Source organism: Oryctolagus cuniculus, chromosome 1, assembly GCF_964237555.1.
Source record: "Oryctolagus cuniculus chromosome 1, mOryCun1.1, whole genome shotgun sequence".
NCBI lineage: Eukaryota > Metazoa > Chordata > Mammalia > Lagomorpha > Leporidae > Oryctolagus > Oryctolagus cuniculus.
Window position 1 is genome coordinate 193024446 of NC_091432.1, and position 25155 is coordinate 193049600.

Here is a 25155-nt window from a genome sequence, read left to right on the forward strand (position 1 = left end):
ATTATGCCCTATTTTGTGCCTATAGTAATTAAGACAGTGTGTTATTGCTGGAGGAATAGATGAAAAGTCCAAAAGAATAAATAATAGATTCCCCAAATTGATCCACATAAATGTACACAACTGATTTTTATAAAGATACAAAAGCAACTTAATGAAGAAGACTCATCTTTTCAACAAACAATGTAGACCATCAACTAAAATTTCATATCTTTACGATATGTGTTTTTTTTTTTTTTTACCACAGTGCTGTTTATGACTTTAAATCTACACAGGACCATAACATGTTCATACCCATGCACTGCAAAGGGGAAAGAAAACAACAGTTGTGAGAATGTGCAAATGTTCTCACTAAAGCAGTAGTGCTGACCCATAAAATCCCTTTAAATCTATCCCTTCATATTTCTTGCAACCCTGAAATGCCCATAGTAAAATATATAATAAGTGCAGTATTTCATAATTTTTACACATCCTTCATTTTCTGATCCATATGGTGAACTGGCTGAGGAAGACATAGACAATATGCCTTCCATCAGTTATCTGACAAATATGCCAGGCTAGCTGTAGCCTTCACCTCTTCCTCTCAAGCAGCTAAGCAAAGATTGACTTCAACAAGGTCCAGTGATGACAGCAGCCCTTATTTATGCACATCCTAAATAATGTGCATGATTTCTTGATAGGTCAGTTCCCTGGAAACATGGGTTCCCTTGGTTTGAGGCAGTGTAGGATCAAATGCTTCAATATCAAATCTCAGATGGATTACCGTTTGTCTTTTGCCAGTCAGGGGATCAAATGTCTATTCCATGACAATCTGGATACCAAGTTGATCAATATCTCTTATAGAAAAATACTGGATATCATAGTTCTTTAAAATAAAATGTTCAGGAGGGACCATGTCTCTTAGACCAATATACACAATACCTGAGGAAGAGATACAAAGTTTGATTCAGGAAAATCTTGAGATTTGTGGTAACTTGTCCAGTAGTTGTCTGAGAAGAAATGACACTGGCTGTCCACAAAGAATTCTTGGTGAAGTAGTGAGGGATGTATTTATGTCACCATGAGCATCAACCCAGACAACAAAAAGATCTGCCAGTGCTGAGTGTGGCTCCTCTACATTATCAGACTACTTTGTATCTTGTCTCTCACAGTGCTCACATGAATATAAGCATGTGATAAAATAGCACAGAACTAAACACACACCCATATACTTGTGTGTGTATATGCATTCACGCATTAACTATGCACATAAACAGGTGGACCTTAATAAGTTCAGATGATTTTTATAAATGCCAATATCCATGTTGTGATCTCCCATGGTGAGACAGCTGTAGCCACCTGATGCTGCTATGCTAACCACCTCACCCAGTTCCTGCCCGGCAAGGCCCACTGAATGTGGGTTCATCTGCAAGTTGTTGTAGAGGTCATCTTTGCTGATTTAAGTATTAATGTTAGTATTGCTTTTTTTTAACTCCCATGTGTGGGGGAGAACATGCAGTATTTGTCTTTCTGTGTCTGACTTATTTCACTTAACATAAAGTCCTCCAATTCCATGTGTTTTGCCATAAATAATACAGGACATCAACTCAAACTTCATACCTTTTATAAAATTTAACTCAACAGAGATCACAAACTTAAATATAAAATGTAGAACTGTAAAAAGTTTTGATAAAAATTGAAGAAAAGCTTTGGAAACTAGGGATAGATGAAAAGATCTTAGAATGAAAAGCATTTTCTACAAATGGAAAGCATGACAAAAAAAAAAAACACACATCCATAATAAAATATTTAGCTTTATTAAAGCACTTTGAATAGAATGAAAGGATGAGGTGGATATTGGATAAAGAATATTTTTTTTAACTTTTATTTAATGAATATAAATTTCCAAAGTACAGAATATGGATTACAATGGCTTCCCCCACATACTGTCTCTCCCACCCACTACCCTCCCCTTTCCCACTCCCTCTCCCCTTCCATTCACATCAAGATTCATTTTCGATTATCTTAATATACAGAAGATCAGCTTAGTATACATTAAGTAAGGATTTCAACAGTTTGCTCCCACACAGAAACATAAAGTGAAAAATAATAGATGTTTTTTTTTTTAAATGATGATGAAATCAGATCAGACCTATTGTCATGTTTAATCCCAGTGAGAGTCAAGTTGGGAGTTGATAATTTCTTTTTTTTTTTTCTTTTTCTTTTTTTTTTTTTTTACAGAGGATCAGTTTAGTATACATTAAGTAAAGATTTCAACAGTTTGCACCCCCATAGAAACACAAAGTGAAATATATTGTTTGAGTACTCGTTATAGCATTAAATCTCAATACATAGCACATTAAGGACAGAGATCCTACATGAGGAGTAAGTGCACAGTGACTCCTGTTGTTGACTTTACCAATTGACACTCCTGTCTATGGCATCAGTAGTCTCCCTATGCACCAGTCATGAGTTTCCAAGGCTATGGAAGCCCTCTGAGTTCCCCGATTCTTACCTTGTTTAGACAAGGTCATAGTCAAAGTGGAGGTTCTCTCCTCCCTTCAGAGAAAGGTACCTCCTTCTTTGATGACCTGTTCTTTCCACTGGGATCTCACTCGCAGAGATCTTTTGCCAGAGTGTCTTGGCTTTCCATGCCTGAAATACTCTCATGGGCTTTTCAGCCAGATCCGAATGCCTTTAGGGCTGATTCTGAGGCCAGAGTGCTATTTAGGACATCTGCCATTCTATGAGTCTGCTGAGTATCTCACTTCCCATGTTGGATCACTCTCCCCTTTATTCCATCGGTTAGTGTTAGCAGGTACTAGACTTGTTTATGTGCTCCCTTTGACTCTTAGTCCTTTCATTATGATCAATTGTGAACAGAAATTGATCACTTGGAATAGTGAGATGGCATTGGTACATGCCACCCTGATGGGATTGAATTGGAATACCCTGGTATGTTTTTAACTCTACCATTTGGGGCAAGTCAGCTTGAGCATGTCCCCAATTATACATCTCTTCCCTCTCTTATTCCCACTCTTATGTTTAACAGGGATCAAATTTCAGTTAAATTTCAACACTTAAGAATAACTGTGTGATAGTTACAGAATTAAACCAGACATATTATGTAGAACAGAAAAAAAAATACTAAGAGGGATAATGTATTAAGTTGTTCATTAACAGTCAGGGCTATGCTGATCAAGTCACCGTTTCCCATAGTGTCCATTTCACTTCAGGAGGTTTCCTTTTTGGTGTTCAGTCAGTTGTCACCGATCAGGGAGAACATATGGTATTTGTCCCTTTGGGACTGGCTTATTTCACTCAGCATGATGTGTTCCAGATTCCTCCATTTTGTTGCAAATGACTGGATTTCGTTGTTTCTTACTGCGGTATAGTATTCTAAAGAGTACATATCCCATAATTTCTTTATCCAGTCTACTGTTCTGGGCATTTAGGTTGGTTCCAGGTCTTAGCTATTGTGAATTGAGCTGCAATAAACATTAGGCTGCAGACCACTTTTTTGTTTGCCAATTTAAATTCCTTTGGGTAAATTCCAAGGAGTGGGATGGCTGGGTCGAACCGTAGGGTTATCTTCAGGTTTCTGAGGAATCTCTAGACTGACTGCCATAGTGGCTTGACCAGTTTGCATTCCCACCAACAGTGGGTTAGTGTCCCTTTTTCCCCACATCCTTGCCAGCATCTGTTGTTGGTAGATTTCTGCATGTGAGCCATTCTAACCGGGGTGAGGTGAAACCTCATTGTGGTTTTGATTTGCATTTCCCTGATTGCTAATGACCTTGAACATTTTTTCATATGCCTGTTGGCCATTTGGATTTCCTCTTTTGAAAAATGTCTATTGAGGTCCTTGGCCCATCTCTTAAGTGGGTTGTTGGTTTTGTTTTTGTGGAGTTTCTTGGTCTCTTTGTAGATTCTGGTTATTAACCCTTTATCTGTTGCATAGTTTGCAAATATTTTTTCCCATTCTGTCGGTTGTCTCTTCACTCTCCTGACTGTTTCTTTTGCAGTACAGAAACTTCTCAATTTGATGCAATCCCAATAGTTAATTTTGGCTTTGACTGCCTGTGCGTCCCGGGTCTTTTCCAGAAACTCTTTGCCTGTGCCAATATCTTGAAGGGTTACTCCAATGTTCTCTAGTAACTTGATGGTGTCAGGTCGTAGATTTAGGTCTTTAATCCATGTTGAGTGGATTTTTGTGTAAGGTGTAAGGTAGGGGTCTTGCTTCATGCTTCTGCACGTGGAAATCCAGTTTTCCCAGCACCATTTATTGAATAGATTGTCCTTGCTCCAGGAATTGGTTTTAGATCCTTGATCAAATATAAGTTGGCTGTAGATGTTTGGGTTGATTTCTGGTGTTTCAATTCTGTTCCATTGGTCTATCCATCTGTTTCTGTACCAGAACCATGCTGTTTTGATTACAACTGCCCTGTAGTATGTCCTGAAATCTGGTATTGTGATGCCTCCGGCTTTGTTTTTGTTGTACAAGATTGCTTTAGCTATTCGAGGTCTCTTGTGCCTCCATATAAATTTCAGCACCAATTTTTCCAGATCTGAGAAGAAGGTCTTCGGTATCTTGATTGGTATTGCATTGAATTTATAAATTGCTTTTGGGAGAATGGACATTTTGATGATATTGATTCTTCCAATCCATGAGCATGGAAGATTTTTCCATTTCTTGGTATCCTCTTCTATTTCTTTCTTTAAGGTTTTGTAATTCTCATCGGAGAGATCTTAAACGCCCTTGGTTAAGTTTATTCCAAGGTATTTGATTGCTTTTGTGGCTATTGTGAATGGGATTGATCTTAGAAGTTCTTTCTCAGCCATGGCATTGTCTGTGTATACAAAGGCTGTTGATTTTTGTGCATTGATTTTATACCCTGCTACTTTGCCAAAATCTTCTATGAGTTCCAATAGTCTCTTAGTAGAGTTCTTTGGGTCCCCTAAATAATGAATCATTTCATCTGCAAAGAGGGATAGTTTGAGTTCTTCCTTCCCAATTTGTATCCCTTTAATTTCTTTTTCTTGCCTAATAGCTCTGGCTAGAACCTCCAGAAATATATTGAATAGCAGTGGTGAGAGTGGGCATCCCTGTCTGGTCCCAGATCTCAGTGGAAATGCTTCCAACTTTTCCCCATTCAATAGGATGTTGGCTGTGGGTTTTTCATAGATTGCTTTGATTGTATTGAGGAATGTTCCTTCCAAACCCAGTTTGCTTAGAGTTTTCATCATGAACGGGTGTTGTATTTTATCAAATGCTTTCTCGGCATCTATTGAGATAATCATATGGTTTTTCTTCTGCAGTCTGTTAATGTGGTGAATCACATTGATTGTCTTGCACACATTCAACCATCCCTGCATACCAGGGATAAATCCCACTTGGTCTGGGTGGATGATCTTTCTGATGTGTTGTTGCATTCTATTGGCGAGAATTTTATTGAGGATTTTTGCATCTATGTTCATCAGGGATATTGGTCTGTAATTCTCTTTCAGTGCTGCATCTTTTTCCGGCTTAGGAATTAGGGTGATGCTGGCTTCATAGAAAGAATTTGGGAGGATTCCCTCTTCTTTGATTGTTCTGAATAGTTTGAGAAGAATTGGAGTTAGTTCTTCTTTAAATGTCTGGTAGAATTCAGCAGTGAATCCATCTGGTCCTGGGCTTTTCTTTGTTGGGAGGGCCTTTATTACTGTTTCAATTTCTGTCTCAGGTATGGGTCTGTTTAGGTTTTCGATGTCTTCCTGGTTCTATTTAGGTATGTTGCATGTGTCCAGGAATCTATCCATTTCTGATAGAGTTTCTTGTTTGCTGGCATACAAGTCCTTGTAGTAATTTCTGATGATTCTTTTTATTTCTGTGGTGTCTTTTGTTATGTTTCCTTTTTCATCTCTGATTTTATTGATTTGGGTCTTTTCTTTTTTTAGTTAGTTGGGCCAATGGGGTGTCAATTTTGTTTATTTTTTCAAAAAACCAGCTCCTCGTTTGGCTGATTTTTTGTAATGTTTTTCTTGATTCAATCCTGTTGATTTCTTCTCTGATTTTAATTATTTCTCTTCTCCTACTAGATTTGGGTCTGGTTTGCTGTAGGTTTTCTAGATCCTTGAGGTGAATTGAAAGCTCATCTATTTGGTGCCTTTCCAATTTCTTGATGTAGGCAGCTATTGATATAAACTTCCCTCTTAACACTGCTTTTGCTGCATCCCATAAGTTTTGGTATGTTGTGCTGTTATCCTCATTTACTTCCAGAAAGTTTTTGCTTTCTCTTTTGATTTCTTCTATGACCCATTGTTCATTCAGGAGCATGTTGTTCAATCTCCATGTGTTTGGGTATGCTCTAGGGATTCCTGAGTTGTTCATTTCCAACTTCATTCCTTTATGGTCTGAGAAGCTGCATGGTATGATTCTAATTCTTTTGAATTTGCTGAGACTTGCTTTATGGCCTAGTATGTGGTCAATCCTAGAGAAGGTTCCATGTACTGCTGAGAAGAATGTAAACTCTTTAGCTGTAGGATTGAAAGTTCTGTATATATCTGTTAGATCCATTTGGGCTATAGTGTCCTTTAAATCTACTGTCTCCTTGTTGATCTTCTGTCCTATTGATCTGTCTATTTCTGAGAGTGGAGTATTGAAGTCCCCCAGTACTATTGTATTGGGGTCTAAGTCTCCCTTTAAGTCCGTTAACAAATCTTTTAGATAAACCGGTGCCCTGTAGTTAGGTGCATATACATTGATAATTGTTATATCTTCCTGTTGAATTGATCCCTTAATCATTATGTAGTGTCCCTCTTTGTCTCTCTTAATGGTTTTTGTGGTAAAGTTTATGGTGTCTGATATTAAGATGGCTACGCCCGCTCTTTTTTCATTTCTGTTGGCATGGTATATCTTTTTCCAGCCTTTCACTTTCAGTCTGTATGGATCTTTGTTGGAAAGATGCATTTCTTGTAAGCAGCAAATAGATGGGTTTTGTTCCTTAACCCAATCAGCCAATCGGTGTCTTTTAACTGGACAGTTCAGGCCATTCACATTCAATGTGACTAATGATAAGTGGTAACTTTGCCCTGCCATTTGCCAAAGATAAGTTCTAATATATGCTTTGAATTCCCTGTGATCTTTTGCTGTGAGCTTTCCTTCCTTGGTTTCCTTCCTTTACCTTCTTTCATATTGATGACCGTGTTTCTGTGTTTCTCTGTGTAACACATCTTTAAGCATCTTTTGCAGGGCTGGACGAGTGGCAACAAATTCTTTCAATTTCTGTTTGCTATGAAAGGTCTTCATTTCACCTTCATTCACAAATGATAGCTTTGCAGATATAATATTCTGGGCTGGCAGTTGTTCTCTCTTAGTACCTGGGCTATATCTCGCCATTCCCTCCTAGCTTGTAGAGTTTCTGATGAGAAGTCAGCTGTGAGTCTGATTGGAGATCCTCTGAGAGTAATCTGACATTTCTCTGTTGCACATTTTAGGATCTTTTCTTTATGTTTCACTGTGGAGAGCTTAATTACAACGTGTCGTGGTGAGGATCTCTTTTGGTCGTGTTTATTAGGGGTTCTATGAACTTCCTGTACTAGGATTTCTCTGTCCTTCTCCAAACCTGGGAAATTTTCTGCTAATATCTCACTAAAAAGGCCTTCTAATCCTTTCTCTCTCTCCATGCCTTCAGGAACTCCTAGAACCCGAATGTTGGGTTTTTTAATAGTATCCTGAAGATTCCCGACAATATGTTTTAGATTTCTAATTTCCTCTTCTTTTCTTTGGTCTGACTGTATCCTTTCCTGTTCTCTGTCTTCTAAGTCCGATATTCTCTCTTCTGCTTCACCCATTCTGTTTGTAAGGCTCTCTATTGTGTTTTTCATTTGATCTATTGAATTCTTCACTTCAGTCACTATCCCAGTTTCCTGTTGTACTAGTTGTTTTGTTTCATTTTGATTCCTCCTTAATATTTCATTTTCATGAGAGAGATTTTCTATCTTGTCCATTAAGGATTTCTGTAGTTCAAGAATTTGTTTTTGAGAACTTCTTAATGTTCTTATCAATTTTTTGAGATCTGCTTCTTGCATTTCTTCTATGTCATCATCCTCATAATCTTGAATTGGGGTGTCTTTTTCATTTGAGGGCTTCATGGTGACTTCCTTGTTTTTATTACCTTGGTTTTTGTGTTTGTTATTTGGTATATTGGAGATATTTGGTTTCTTCACTGTGGTGCTTTTTCTTGTTATACTATGACTCTAGATTAAGTGGACTATCTGTTTTTGATGGAGCCTTAGGGCTTGAGATGGGTGTGGCCTGAGAGCTCTGTTTGGTGTGCCAAAGGTGACACTCCCAGGTTAGGCGTGGTAAACCTCTCTCTCTCTCTCTCTCCCTCTTTTTGATTCAAAAGGGAAGTTATTCTGCACAGCTGAACGAAGTTGGAGGTAGTTAGCAGGCAAATGATATACCCACAGGAGCCAGAGATCAGAAGCTCTTTCCCAAGGACCACACAGGGAATCTGTTCGGCCCTCAGAGTGGGCTCAAATTCTCCTTCAGTCTCCCACTGGGTTGCCAAAGTTACAGAATTGCAGCGTCTCTGGAGAGTGCTCACGTGAATTCCGTGAGTTCTCTCCCTCACCGTCTCTTTTTTCACAGTCTCAGTTCAGTAGCACCACAAATTTACTAGGTCCTAATCTCCTGTTAATTCGCCCCGCCCAGAGTCAGGTTTTTCTGCTAGGCTCAGGGCTGGTGCAGACCTGAGGTCGCTCTGCTTATGACGTATGTCCAAGATGGCGCCTGCTCTTTGTCTTGCTCGCCCTTGAGAGGTGAGCGGAGAGAGAGAAACCTGTGTCCGTACCAGTTACCTTTTTTTTTCCTCTCTCTCTCTTCCAGTTAGCCTGGTGAAGTTCCCCCCCCCGGGGGTCGTTCCCTGTAGTCTCCTCTCTCTGCTTGCCTGCCGGTGTCTCGGGCTATTGAGGTTCGGCTCACCTCGCGTTCCAGCACTGGTGTGTTGAGTCTGCCGCTGGTGTCCTGAACTGTGGGCTCCCACGCTCTCCACGCAGGTCCGCTCCCCTTCCAGTGCCGATGTGTGGACTCGGAGCCCTGGACGTCCCAAGTCTCCCCGCTGTTGTCTGTGTGGCACGCACTCCCCTTGGAGCACTGGCGCGCAGACCCTGCAGCTTGCGCAGCTCGGTCCCGCGGCTCGGTCCCGCGGCTCGGCTTCCGCGCGGTGGGCGACCTTGTTCTCCCAGTAGGTCCTCCAATTCACGGCCACTGGATCCAGAAGTGTTTCCTCTGCAATATTTTCCTGGTTCTTTTTTCTGAGGCTACCGTAACTCCCCTTTTATTAAACTAAATTTTCCCGGACTATCGGTGCGCGCCCTCACTATTCCGCCATCTTGGCTCCGCCTGGATAAAGAATGTTTTAAAGTGTACATCTGCTGCAGCTCAATAGGCTATTCCTCCATCTGTAGCACCGGCATACCGGGTTCTGGTCCCGGTCAGGGCGCCAGATTCTGTCCCGGTTGCCCCTCTTCCAGTCCAGCTCTCTGCTGTGGCCCAGAAGTGCAGTGGAGGATGGCCAAAGTGCTTGGGTCCTGCACCCACATGAGAGACCAGGAGAAGCACCTGGCTCCTGGCTTCAGATCAGCGCGGTGTGTAGGCCGCAGCGCGCCAACCACGGCGGTCATTGGAGGGTGAAACAACGGTAAAGGAAGACCTTTCTCTCTCTCTCTCTCTCTCTCTCACTGTCCACTCTGCCTGTCAAAAAAAAAAAAAAAAAGTGTACATCTGCCAAAGAATAGGTATATTGACTATATAACAAACTCCCAAAAGTTAGTAAACACACACACATGTACCAAGCCTAAAATACCACAGAAAATGGTAAAATAACAAACAAATATTTCACTGAATAGGAAATAAAGATGGAAAATAAGCCCATCATATATGTCCAGCACTACCAGCCACTAGAGAAATACTTATAATGATCAACTTGAGATATAGTTGTCTTATAAATATGAACACAATTTTTAAAATATAGTGACACTAAATAATCATTAATGTTGAGAAAATGGATCACTCATGCATTACTTCAAGGTAAATAAAATGTGATGGTCACTCTAAAATAGTTTTCAGTTTATTTGAAGTATTAAACATACTTCTCACTTGATGCAACTCTACTTTTGGTTCCAACTTTGTGCTTATGTGCACGCTGGAAGGCAGCCATGAAGGACCAAGTACTTGTGTCCCTGTCACCCACATAGGAGACCTGGATTGATCTAGGCTCCTGTTGTAAGCCTGGCCCAGTGCTGTCTGTTGCAGCCTTTTAAGGCGTGAACCAGCAGATGGGACCTCTGTCTCTCAAGTAAATAAATAAAGCTTAAAAAATAATACTCTACATTAAATAGTCCATTGATACAAACAATGGATAGATCCATTTCTGAAAATTATGTTAAATATAAAAGTCTAATATCAAAATATTATGTACAATACAATTATATTTATACATATTCTTGAAATGAGGAAATGATAGAAATGAGAATGTATTAGAGGTTGTCTGGGGTTGGAGCATTTGTGGAGTCTCTGTTATGAGACTGCTTTGTGTTTTTTCTCTCACGGTGTTCACATGAATATAAACATGATAAAATAGCACAGAACTAAACACACACCCATGCAGTCATGTATGTATATGCACTCACTAACAATTATGCACATAACAGGTGAACTTTAATAAGTTCAGATGATTTTTATAAATGCCAGTATCCATGTTGTGATTTATTTATATTTTGTTCTGAAAAATGTTTCCATTTTGGGGAGATTTGATGAAGAATATGGATCATGCTGTATTATTTTTTACTATATGTGAACCCACAATTATCTCAAAATAAAAAGCTAAAAGAGAAAAATAATTGGAACAAAATACTTGTGTAGTTCACTTTAGGGATAATAACAAAATGTAAAAAAAGAAATTTGTGTATCTTTTTTTTGCTTAGAATTATAAAAGCTATTCCTTAAAAGTTATGTATTTTCTTAACTACATGGGCCCACATCTCAATTTTTTTTCTATCACTGCAGACTTGATTGTTAAAAGCATTGTTCTGTGGAAGTAATTTTATCTAAGATAATCTATAATTCAATCTCATTTTCAGAAAATGCTACAGGTGCTCTATTTGAATCATAGTATTTCAAACAACAAAGTCTCTATTAGTATCTGACAACATGATTTCTTAGTACTCAAATGGGAGTGCTTGAAAATTAAGGTTTCATTTAAATTCTTAAAATGTACCAGTTTGCACCTGCATAAAATATCTTTCTTTTGAAGGCATCCTATTCATAATGTGTGTATAGTTCTCTCATCTGCTTTTTCCTTTGTGCTAATGGGTGGTCAGTGAAGACTATGCTATGCCACATTTTTTCTAAATTTAAAAATTCATTTGCTTTCACTTTATTTGAATGACAGGGAGAGAGAGAGAGTGAGATAGAGAGAGAGAGAGAGAGAGAGGTGAGATCTGCAGTCTTCTGTTTCATTCCCTGATACCCTCAACAGCCAAGGCTTGGCCAAGCTAACACCAGCAGCCTAGAACCCAATCCAAGTGTCCAATGTGCATGGCAGGGACTTGAGCAGTCACTTGCTGCTTCCCAGAGTGTGCATTTGCCGGGAGCTGGATTTGAAGCAGAGTAGCCAGGCTTCGCAGGCCTTGAACACAGGCACTCTAAGACTACATAGCCAACCAGAGAAGAGTATTAACCACTGTGCCACATATCCTCCCCAGTACATGCTCTGTTCTTAATCACACAAACTTGATTTTCTAACCAGTGTTATAATATATAGTGTCCTAGGTTATGGCTTCATGCATCTTCACTCCATGCTGCTACCAAAACTGGAAGCACTGAAGCATAGTATGTTACTACAGTGTTCTGCACGCCTGGATTTTATCCCATACATGTGAGATCAAGAAATAGTTAAGATGTCAGTGGTTTTCAAGTGGTGAGAACTCAAGAGGCTTCTTAAGGAGATGAAGCCATGAGGTTCACTTTATTAACTATGAAGCATATTATAGTGACAGGATAGCTTCCTGTAGGGTAACTTATCAGTCTGAATGTGTGATAAGTACTTCAAATTCTACACCAGGAGTCAAATATATCTTACTTCAACTATGTTATGTGAAAGAGGAACTCATCTCTCTCTCTGTCTTCTTTGGTTCATTTCATGTAATTCAATTTATCATGTGTTTCTTGTATGCATTCTGTACATCAAAGATTGTCCTAAGCTCATAAATAAATAGTAAAAACAGAAAAATCAGATCTTTTCTTTCAAAATATTAAGAAACTTATTAGGGAAAAATACACTGCACAAATGAACACTTAAAATGAATTATGGAAAATGTTATAAAAAAGGAAATCTTTTATTTTATAATGTTATATATTATTTAATCCTCAGAATAACCCAATTTTTAAAAAAATATTTTACCTTTTCTTAATGTGAAAACTAAAGAAATTACTTAGGGTAAAATGCAAATACAGTATGATATGATACAATACAGTACCTGAAAAGGTAGATAAATAAGAAAATTTCTAGCATAAGACGTTACTCTTCTGGGGCTAGTGCTGTGCCATAGTGGATAAAGCCGCCACCGGCTACGCAGGCATCTCATGGGGGTGCTGGTTGGAGACCCAGCTGCTCCACTTCTGATCCAGCTCCCTGCTAATGCACCTGGGAAAGCAGTGGAAGAAGACTCAAGTGCTTGGGCCCCTGCACCCACATGGGAGACCCAAAATAAATGACAGAATGCTAACTTTGGCCTGGTCCAGCCCTGGGTGTTGTGGCTATTTGGGGGTATCTGGAAGTGAACTAGTGGATGGATGATCTCCCTCCCTGTCTCTAACTCTCCCTCTCTCTGTAACTCTGTCTTTCAAATAGATAAAGAAATCTTTATTTAAAAAGTTACTCTTTTAATAAGTGACAAGGTTGAGAATAAAAACAGAGTTCTCAGCATGTATGTTGTGGTGCAGCAGATAAGCAGCTTGGGAGGCCCACATCCCAGGGCTGAGTCCTGCCTCCACTCTGATCCAGCTTCCTGCTGGTGTACACCCTGGGAGACAGCATATGAGGCTCAAGTACGTGGGTTCCCTGCCATCCAGGTGAGAGACTGGATATAGTTCCTATCTCCTGACTAAGAGTGTACCAGCAGATGAAGATCTCTCTCCCTTTGAAGATCTCCCCCTCCTTCTTTCAAATAAATAAGGGTAAAGAAATAAACTTAACAACAACAACAACAACAACACCCCAGAATTCTGCATGATGTCAAAATCCCCTTGAGAAACTGAATGGAACTGACAGTTTCTGTATATGTGAAATAAAGATGCATGCTTTGAAATCTGAATGTTCTAAAACGTAGTCAGAAAGTTTTCTTGGTGAAGTTCTATAAGCATTTGCAACTCTGTTTGCTTAGAGACTTGGATACAAATAATTATTATAATTTCATAACAGCTAACTTATGTTTCTCCTTCACACAAAGGTACGAAGAGATTTTCACTTGGGGCAGAGTGACTTGCACAAGGACAGAATTAATTTGATGTATTTGGAACAAACACATAAACACTGACTCAGTAAGGGAAGTGTAAATTGGTAGGGGCATTCTTCCTTTGTTGTTTTCATGATTTAAAGAATTTTTGGAAAGTCTATTAACCCTGACATCTTCCAGGCAGGAGTTTGAGAACAGGAGATGATTTGGGGACAATATTCTTATTCATTCACTCACTTTGACATTATGAAGGGGATGAGACGTTTTTGTCAAGTCTTCTAACCATTCCATATAGTTCAGATCACTCATACCTAATGAAAATTAAGAAAATAAGGCTGGTGCCATGGCTCACTTGGCTAATCCTCTACCTGCGGTGCTGGCACCCTGGGTTCTACTCCTGGTCAGGGTGCCGGATTCTGTCCTGGTTGCTCCTCTTCCAGTCCAGCTCTCTGCTGTGGCCCGGAAGTGCAGTGGAGGATGGCCCAAGTGCTTGGGCCCTGCACCCGCATGGGAGACCAGGAGAAGCACCTGGCTCCTGGCTTCAGATCAGCGCGGTGCGCCGGCTGCAGCGCACCAGCTGCAGCAGCCATTGGGGAGTGAACCAACGGCAAAGGAAGACCTTTCTCTCTGTCTCTCTCTCTCTCTCACTGTCCACTCTGCCTGTCAAAAAAAAAAAATATTCCAGAAACTCCTGTGCATTGTTAAGTTCTTTATTTTGTCTCTCTGACTGAACTGGGGTCTTATGATACCATCCTGAAAACTCAGGACCCCATGTCACAATTCATACCATTCATTCACTTAACAATTGTTTTACTGATCCCTGTATAGTCAAGTGCTAGGGAAGTTTCTCAATTATTTTGTTCTTAGATTCAACATCACTTTTTAAAAACTAATGTCAAATGATTTTCTTGCCTTACTCTTGTCTTGTTCGCACATTTTTAACTTTGGTACCATTGCTGCTTATAACGTTAGGTAATAAGTAAAATCTAGATATCTGAAAATCTTTTTGCAGGTTTAAAATTTGGTTTAACATAGAGTTTACTGCCTCATTTTCATGGCAGTACTTTTTCTTTTATTCACTGCAAGGTAGTGGAAATGCTAGCTCTAAAAATCTGATTCTTCCAAGGCTCTCTAACCCCATTTAAATATGGATAAAACTCTTAGGCAGTCCACAGACAATAGGATATTTTCATATTGACTACCATTTGAGATTGCCTAAGCAAAAAGGGGAATAGCTTCACATGGATTTGGGAAGTTAATGTGGAGTGAAAAGAAAATTTATCGCCTGTCTTACCAGGTGGCCATTGCTCCGGCAGGACTTAGAAGAGGCCGTTTGAGGAAGCAGGAACTGATGGATTAGACTCATCTGAAATCACTTGTGGCTGTAAAAACGCTGCTCTAATAATCAGGATGCTAGCCCCAGTGCTTTGGATGTGTTCCAGTTCTGTAATTACTTCTGCCTACCTACTTTGCTCCCTGTGGTTTTAATGGAATTATTTTCTTTGCCTTGGAAAGAAAATTAAAAAGCTAACAAAGCCATGTCCAGTTAAAGCAAGTGTACAGTAATTTAATATATATTTACTGAAAATTTAATTTAAGAATAAAGTGACTATAAATTTCCTTATCAAAAGATTTAATTATGTGCCTTGGAGTTATTTGCTCGTATAAAGATAATTAGAAACAAGCACATTTCAACACTTAAAGTACATATGGGTATTTGAAATTTTCCAAAATGTTCTATTTACATTATAATCTTGGGGAAGACAAGTACCAAACAACAGAAGTTCAAGTTTATTTTCTTCAGAAAACAAACCTTAACTCAATAGTATTACACTTGATCTTAGCCAAAAGGCTGAGAGACAATAACTCAGTAGTATTAATGTGTTTAAACATGAACCCATGAATCTTAAGTCTCTAGGTTGATAATTTTTTTTAAACAATTGTTCATTTGTGGCTTTTAAAACTCTTGATGACAGTGACAAATTTAAAATTGTCTAGATGTGAGTTAACAAATTTTTAAAGGTGATGCAATGTTATTAGTTCATTTTGTTTCTCAATGTGTAATGAACGCCAAGATCTCAAAGAGATCTTTGGTATTCTTGCCTATTCTTCAGAACAACTGAGAATTTTCCTTAATTGATGAATCATAAGGAGAATTTACAAAGAGAAATGTTTAGAAATGTAAGCAACTTGCATTATGATTATCAGTTTATGAAGTGTAAACCCATAGTGCTTTACCAATTAAACTTCTGTTTTTATATACTATATAACATTATAATACTATCTAATTATATTTTTAACTTATCTTCTGTTCCATCACATCAACGACAACACAGCAAGGTTTATATTACAATTCATCTTGTCAAAAAGAATTTTGCTCCTGTTATCAGAAACGTGACCTTCTGGAGATGGAAATGTTTAGTGTTCTGTTACTTTCTTTTTATTTGTTTTAAAGATTTATTTATTTGAAAGACAGCGTTACAGAGAGGCAGAGGCAGAGGGAGAAAGAGAGAGAGAGGTCTCCTGTTCGCTGGTTCACTCCCCAGTTGGCTGCGATGGCTGGAGCTAGGCCAATCCGAAGCCAGGAGCCAGGAACTTCTTCCAGGTCTCCCACATAGGTGTAGGGGCCCGAGGACTTGGGCCACCTTTTACTGCTTTCTCAGGCCATAGCAGAGAGCTGGATCAGAAGTGGAGCAGCCAGGACTTGAACCAGGGCTCATATGGGATGTGGGCACTGCAGGCGGCGGCTTTACCTGCTACGCCACGGCACCAGCCCCTCTTTTACTTCCTTATTCTTCTTATTCTTGCTATTCTGAAAAATATGTTTTGTATTAGTGATGTGACAAATGCAGTCTAGAAATCATAAATTAGTGAAGGATTTGGAAAGCACTGGAACACGACTGCCTAAAAATCATTTGGAAAGGTCATAGTTACTGCAGAGTAACTTTGAATCCTATTGCCTGAATGATTAAGGATGTTTGGTGACTAAAGTGGCTAGTGACCAGTGTTGGTAACATAGTAAGATAGTATTCGTATGGAGTGATTGCTACTTTTACAATATCTTTTCTCATAGAACCATTCAATATTCTGTAAAAAAAAGTCTTTCGTGAATCTAATAAACAAGAAATGGATGAAAGATGAATTCCAGAGATAATAAGCTACTGACCCATCAGTGTGATACCTTAATCTCCCGAGCAAAATCTATATTAATCATTCTTTCTCTGATGGATAGTTTGACTGTATCCTAGGTGGGAAATGCAGGGGACTTCATAACATTGTCTCTTTACTATTGCCTTGTATGAAAAACTTGAAAAAGGAAGAAAAATTATTTCAGGGATAATTGTATTCCTCACTCTTTTTTTATTTGGGGGGGTAAAATTTAAATCTTCATTAATATTTCCAGGATATGAAACCTTGAGTGCAGAGTCTAGATATGGACTATATAAGGTAAAAAGGTCACTTCAAAGGCCATGAGTAATAGGCAATGCTTTTCCTCCTTGAATAGGCACATCATTATTAACCTCTCTTCTGACTTTTCTATCACAAGTGCATCCCAACCAGTGATAAACGTTGTTTAACATTTATTCGGCTTGGGGTTGTTGTTTTTTTACAATGTATAAAATTTGAGTGCTACATGGAAATTAAAAAACATATTCCAAGAACAAAAGAACAAAACATTCAGAATCCCATAAAGGGACTCAGTGGGGCTGGTGCTGTGGTGAGTTGCCTTCGGTGCTGGCATCCCATATGAGCGCTGGTTCGAGTTCCTGCTCCACCTTCCAATCCAGCTCTCTGCTATGGCCTGAGAAAGCAGTAGAAGATGGCTCAAACTCTTGGGCCCTTGTACCCACGTGGGATACCCAGAAGAATCTGGTGGCTCTTGGCTTCGGATTGGCCCAGCTCCAGCTGTTGCGGCCAACTGGGGAGTGTACTAGTGGATGGAAGACCTGTCTCTCTCTGCCTCTCCTTCTCCCTCTGTGTAACTCTGACTTTCAAGTAAATAAATAAATCTTTTTAAAAAAAGGAACCCAGCAACTATCACAATCTCTATTGATCCTTTTCTAGTTTTCATTGTGATGCATATTTTATGATAAAGCTTTACTTATGTTGCATGTATAGTATTGTGCCATATCTTATTCACTTATAACAAATATTTTAGTTTCTTATATTCATAATTATAAATTACAACATAATTTTAATGGATGTATAATATGCAGTCAAGTGATTGTGCCATAATGAGAATATTTCTTATTTCTGAACACTGTATGGTTATCCACATTTAACCCATGGGACATGTACTCTGTAGAATACTATACAGCAGTAAAAAAACAATGGAATCCGGTCATTTGCAACAAGATGGAGGAATCTGGAAAACATTATGCTGAGTGAATTAAGCCAGTCCCAAAGGGACAAATATCATATGTTCTCCCTGATCGGCGACAACTAACTGAGCACCAAAGGGGAAACCTGTTGAAGTGAAATGGACACTATGAGAAACAGTGACTTGATCAGCTCTTGTCCTGACTGTTGATGTACAATGTAATACTTTATCCATTTTAGTATTTTCTCTTTGCTTTGTTCTAGTACTATTGGTTGAACTCTGTGATTAACACAATTATTCTTAGATGTTTAAATTTTAACTGAAAAGCGATCCCTGTTAAATATAAGAGTGGGAATAAGAGAGGGAGGAGATGTACAATTTGGGACATGCTCAATCGGACTTGCCCCAAATGGTGGAGTTAGAATCATGCCAGGGGATCCCAATGCAATCCCATCAAGGTGGCATGTACCAATGCCATCTCACTAGTCCCAGTGATCAATTTCAGTTCACAATTGATCACACTGATAGGTCTAAGAGTCAAAGGGATCACACAAACAAGTCTAGTGTCTGCGAATAATAACTGATAGAATCAAAAAGGGAGAGAAGAATCCATCATGGGAAGCGGGATACACAGTAGACTCATAGAATGGCAGATGTCCTAAATAGCACTCTGGCCTCAGAATCAGCCCTTAAGGTATTCAGATATGGCTGAAGAGCCCATGAGAGTATTTCGGGCATGGAAAGCCAAGACACCCTGGACAAAAAAAAAAAAAAAAAAAAAAAAGGAAGACCTAAATGGAAAATCTCTGTGAGTCAGATCCCAGTGGAAAGAACGGGGCCATCAAAGAAGGAGGTACCTTTCTCTGAAGGGAGGAGAGAACTTCCACTTTGACTATGACCCTGTCAGAATAAGATCGATCGAAGTCGGCAAACTCAAAAGTCTTCCATAGCCTTGGAAACTCATGACTAGAGCCTAGGGAGATTACTGACACCATAAACAAGAGTGTCAAATTGTTAAGTCAACAACAGGAGTCACTGTGCACTTACTCCTCATGTAGGATCTGTCCTTAGTGTGTTGTCCAATGTGAAATAATGCTATAACTAGTACTGAAATAGTATTTTACACTTTGTGTTTCTGTGCGGGTGCAAACTGATGAAATCTTTACTTAATATATACTGAATTGATCTTCTGTATATAAAGATAATTGAAAATGAACCTTGATGTGAATGGAATGGGAGAGGGAGTGGGAGATGGGAGGGGTGTGAGTGGGAGGGAAATTATGGGGGGGAAGCCACTGTAATCCATTAACTGTACTTTGAAAATTTATATTTACTAAATAAAAAATTTAAAAAAGCATATAGTTCTCTAGGAAAAAAAAAAGATCACTGTGTTTCTCCTAAAATAGGAGGTCATTTGATATCACTATGTTTCAGCTGAAACATCAGGCCAAACACTAACACACACCATAATCTACGGTACTGAGCATTCATGTTTTTTTTTTTTTTTTTAAGATCTTTTTATTTATTTGAAAGGTAGAGTTACAGAGAAGCAGAGGCAGAGAGAAACAGAGAGGTCTTCCATCTGCTGGTTCACTCCACAAATGGCCACAATGGCCGAAGTTGGGCTGATTTGAAGCTAGGAACCTAGAGACTTTTTTGGGTCTACCACATGGGTGCAGGGGCACAAGGACCCAGGCCATCTTCCACTGCTTTCCCAGGCTACCACAGAGAGTTGGATCAGAAGTGGAGCAGCCAGGACTCTAACTGGTGCCCGTATGGGATGCCACCACCACAGATGGTGGCTTTACTAGCTACACCACAGCAGCAATCTCAGCTCACATTTTCAGACAATTTCAAGTTTTTATTCAATATCTGATTATGACACTGGGCACATTTAGGCATATTATCAGCCAAAAAAGGATACTTCCTCTGCTTCACTAAGACCTGTGTCTCTTTTTCCCTATGCTCAGGTATTCCTGAATTACTTCTACACCAGAGTATCTGGATCTTCAGTACATCTATTTGTTAACATGATGGTTGATTATTTGCATCCACTGACTTCAAATATACAATAAATATTGCAGAAGTTAATACTTAGGGTTCTGATAAATACTTTAGAATTTAAAGCAGTCATCTTCAGACATGGACAGTTAAGAGTCTTCCTAAAATGATTTGACCGAATTCACTTGGTGAGATACAGTCTGTAAAAGGAGATAGAGCAAATCTTTCAGAACTTTAAGATGAAATAAACTTTATTGAGATGGTGATGTGGGAGATGAAGAACTATTCATATCATGGCAAAATATAAAAGCACATAATAGCCCATAATGTGTTAATAGTACAGATATATTTCATTGCCTAAAGCAAAATATAACATTAGGAATAGCTTGTACATGTACTTCTTCTGGAATGTAGTCTGTATTACTAAGTGAAACTTGGAGAATCATTTAAGTATAATATCAAATATACTAGTTCAGATGCACCTGGTATGACTCTTAACATTGCTCCTAATGTAGGTAGCAGTGTTTCAATCCTGTGCAACTCTCTCAACATCTTAGAGACTTAGGAGAGAGGTGAGTTTAATCATTCTTTTCAGTTCAGAGATGATATAACATTCCAGGAGACAAAATTATTCATTTATCTAAAATGCATATACCTTTAAATACAAGGGAGTGCTTTAGTGCATTTATTATGTCAATTATTTAGTGTAAGTGATTTGAAGTTCTTAAAATCTTGGTGAGAATTATTTTAAATAAATGCTCCCTTTGTACTTTGTTTTTTTCTACATATATCTGAGGTATTAGATACATATCATGTATAGTTAAAATTTTCTCTGTGTTAACTATTTAAAGCTTAATTATATACTTGAAAATTAAATGCATAAGACATAGGCAGGTGTTTGGCTTAGTGGTTAAGAAGTCGCTTCGGAAGCCAGTATCTCATGTAAGAGTGACTTGGTTCAAGCTGAAATTCTGCTCCTTATTCTAGTGTCTTGCTAATGAATACCCATGGAGGCAGTGGGTGATGACTCCAGTGTGTGGACTCCTGACTCCCATATGGGAGACCTATATTGGATTCTGGGCTCCTGGTTTTGTCCTGTCCCAGCTTTAGTTCTTGAGGTCATTTAAGAAATGAACTAGCTAATGAAAGATCTCTGCTCTGTCTTTCAAATCAAAACATACAGATAAAAATTACACAAAACAAATGTTCAAAAGATTAAACAAATCCTTTACCAACGAAAATATGGAAAGGTATGATAAGACACTTAGCACCAATAATCTAATCATTAGAGAAATAAAAAATGAAACCACAGTGAGATGAAACCACACCCATATTAGAATGGCAAAAATTGAAGAGTCCGACCATGTTTTAAAGATTTACATGTATTTTTTTTTTTTTTTTAATTTTTTGACAGGCAGAGTGGACAGTGAGAGAGAGAGACAGAGAGAAAGGTCTTCCTTTGCCGTTGGTTCACCCTCCAATGGCCGCCGCGGCCGGCGCGCTGCGGCCGGCGCACCGCGCTGATCCGATGGCAGGAGCCAGGAGCCAGGTGCTTTTCCTGGTCTCCCATGGGGTGCAGGGCCCAAGCACCTGGGCCATCCTCCACTGCACTCCCTGGCCACAGCAGAGGGCTGGCCTGGAAGAGGGGCAACCGGGACAGAATCCGGCGCCCCTACTGGGACTAGAACCCGGTGTGCCGGCGCCGCTAGGCGGAGGATTAGCCTAGTGAGCCGCGGCGCCGGCCCTTACATGTATTTTTTGAATGCTAGAGTTACAAAGAAGGATAGAGATAGAGATAGAGATAGAGATATAGAGATAGAGATAGAGATAGAGATAGAGATAGAGAGATAGAGAGATAGAGAGATGTTCCATTTGCTGGTTCATGCCCCAAATGGGCACAATAGCTAGGGTTGTGCCATGCCAACTCCAGGAGTCTGGAATTTCATCCAGGTCTCCCACATGGACCATCTTCCACCCTTTTCCCAGGGGTATAAGCCAGGACCTGGATTAAAAGTTTAACAGCTGGGACTCAATCTGTGCCCACATGGGATGAAACAATGTTAACCCTTAGGAGGACCTGGAATTCTCATAGGCTGATGGTGGAGATATAAAATAGTTCAGACACTTTGGAAAAGGCTTGGAAATTTATTAAGATATTTAGCACACACTTGCCACATGATCTAGCCATTCCACTCATAAGTATTTATCCAGGACAGGTAGAGGCATATGTCCACACGAGACTGTATATAAATGGCCAAAATAACGTTATGTGTAATCATGACATCCATTTAATCAATTGGTGAACATGTAAGCAAATTCTGGTATGCACACACAGACATTCATATATATATATATATATATGTATATATATTTGAATAACATTTAGCACAAAAGCAGAAGGAACTATTTTTTAAATATATTATTTTTTTATTTGAAAGGCAGAATTAGAGAAAAGGAGTAGGAGAGAGAGAGAGAGAGAGAGAGAGAGAGAGAGATCTTCCATCACTAGTTCACTCACCAAAATGGCTGCAACAGCTGGAGCCAAGAGGAGACAGGAGCTTCTTCTGGGTCTCCCTCATGAATGCAGGGACCCAAGGACTTGGGCTATCTGCTGTTGCTTTCCCAGGTGTGTTAGCAAGGAGCTGAATTGGAAGTGGAGCAGCTGGGACTCAAACTCCTGCCCGTATGGGATGCTGACACTGTAGGTGGAGACTTAACCAACTATGTCATAGCACTTGCCCCAAATAAATGTAAAAAAACCATAATTTAGAACTTAAATGGCAAAATCCTTACAATATCATTAGTGAAAAATACACATTGGTAAAAAACTATATAAAATAATAGTATTCTATAACAACATGCCCACATATGCATGTAAACAAATTACTAACTAAAAGTAAATGAAAAAAATTGAACCTTAAAGTATAATGTAAAGGAGTAGTCATTGAGGAATAGCAAGTTAAGCTACCATGTGGGACAGCCCATCCCATAACCCAGTGCCTGATTCAAGTCGCTGCTACTCCAGTGCTTCTGATCTAGCTTTTTGTTAACGTTCCTTGGAGACAGCAGATGGAGGCCCAAAGACCTGGATTTGCACAGCCCACATGGAAATCTTGAATGGAGTTCCTGGTTCCTGAATTGGACCTGTTCTGGCCCTGATTGTTGCGGGCATCTGAGGCATGAACTAGCAGATGGAATTTTGCTCACCCTTTGGATCGCTACCTCTCTCTCTCTCTGTCACTTTACCTTACAGATAAATAAGTAAATCTTGAAAAAAAACGACAATATAAATGTAGAGCAAAATAGTGTGACAGAATGGGTAAGACAGGAAGAAGCAGAAATAAACCTATTGAATTAGCATTATACTTTATTATGAATTGGAAAGGAGCAAAGCCATTTCATTATTCTTCTATTTGGTTTGCCATAATTTAGTTTGTGAGTATTTTAACTGAGTCTGCACAAGGTCAAATTGTATTGCTTATGGTCTCTAGAATTCAGGAAGTTTTAATTGCACATTGGAAAACAAATATGTTTATGCTTTGCAATGTGTGTAGTGCTTAAATGGCAAAGAAGAGAACATCTGTGGTGGCATAAAATGGGAGGTATGGCTACAAAACATTAATTAGCTGTCATTTTTCATTATCATAAGTTTGAATGACTTTCAGAAGACCACAGTATCTGTCCTCATTTGGACACTGAAATTAAAATATTTTAGGTCCATTTCAGTATCATTCTGATACTTTTTGCCTTATTAAAATTTTTTTGTACTGTGAAGAACAATGAAGAAAAAAGTAAGAATGATCGGAAGTTTGTTTGCAAACTTCACTTTCCTTTTACCAGTGAACATTTTATTCTAGTTGTGAAAGCAGTTAATAATGAAGTTTTCCAAGTTGGTTTTTATTATATTATAAGATGTATCACACAGGGATGGCACCGTGGCTCACTTGGTAAATCTTCTGCCTGAAGCGCTGGCATCCCATATGGGCACCGGGTTCTAGTACCAGCTGCTCCCCTTCCAGTCCAGCTCTCTGCTGTGGCCCAGGAGTGCAGTGGAGGATGGCACAGTGCTTGGGTCCTGCACCTGCATGGGAGACCAAGAGGAAGCTCCTGGCTTCGGATCGGTGTATTTCCGGCCGTAGTGGCCGTCTGGGGAGTGAACCAATGGAAGGAAGATCTTTCTCTCTGTTTCACTCTCTCACTGTCTAACCCTAACTCTCAAATAAATAAATAAAATCTTTTAAAAAAAGATGTATCACATCATATCATATTGTATTATCTTCTTTCCCCACCTAGAATATTCTTGAAGCTTTTGCTTTTGAGTGTCTCTTTCCCAAGCCCTCTCTGCCTTTTGAAATCTTATACATTCTTTACTACTCAGTATTAGCATCATTATTGTATGAAGATCCCCAAATCTTCAATCTGGATTTAGTACTCTTTCTACTTGGTAAATATGTGATTGCATATTTACCATTTTCATAGTTTTTAGCCCAGATGGATTAACTTAAGTGAATGGATGTCATACCAAATAAATAGAAAAATCAAGCAGCTACATTTAATAATTTATAGAAATTAAAGATCTTTTCTGTTCAAATTAAAAATAAAACTGAATGGCCATAGTAGTCAACATTTGAATGTAGAGGAGCTACTAGAGAAATTCATATTAATTTCTCAAAGATCATCCCAGTAAACTTCCAGAAACCATTAGCCAGGGTCTGTTATTTAGTGTCCTTAGTGGTAACCAACTAGTTCAACCTCTGGCCCCCATGCAAATAGTAACTTTATTTGAGTTTTTCTCCTAGGTTAAGTATAGATAGTGAAACCAGCTCTCTAAAGAAAATGAAAGAATTTGTCTGTGAATTTCCATACTCAAAGCAGGTTAGAGCTAGAAAGAAGAGCAATGTGTTATTTGTGGTAACTTTATTCTGCCCCAAGTGATTTATACAGCCCCAAACCTTAGGGATATAATATCTACTATGACCACAGGTTTGCCATTAGCAGCTATGTTTCCTGTTAGAGGAATAGTGATATCAATTAAAAAACCCATACTGACTACTACTGAGTGCTTGTATATTTATGTGAATAGACAGTGAATTATGATTACATGTGAAGCTAGTTGAGAGGGAAAACAGGGATAACCAATCAGATTAAGAAATTTAATTTCAAGAAAATAGAGAAATGTAAAAAAGTGTAAAATTTATATTATCAAGAAATAAACAAGAATTCACCTTAATAAAACAAAAATAGCCTTCTTTGAATTAAAGCATAATAAGATTAAGCATGGTAAATAATACTGTTAATGTGGTTCAATGAATAGCAAAAATCATTCAGCTTAAAACAAAATTTATATTTGGAAT

General features: G+C 38.9%; 1 pseudogene; it reads right to left on the bottom strand.

The window, feature by feature from the left end:
• Window positions 1-529: 529 nt before the first annotated feature.
• Window positions 530-24845, bottom strand: LOC100354907 (arginase-2, mitochondrial-like; annotated as a pseudogene).
• Window positions 24846-25155: the final 310 nt, after the last annotated feature.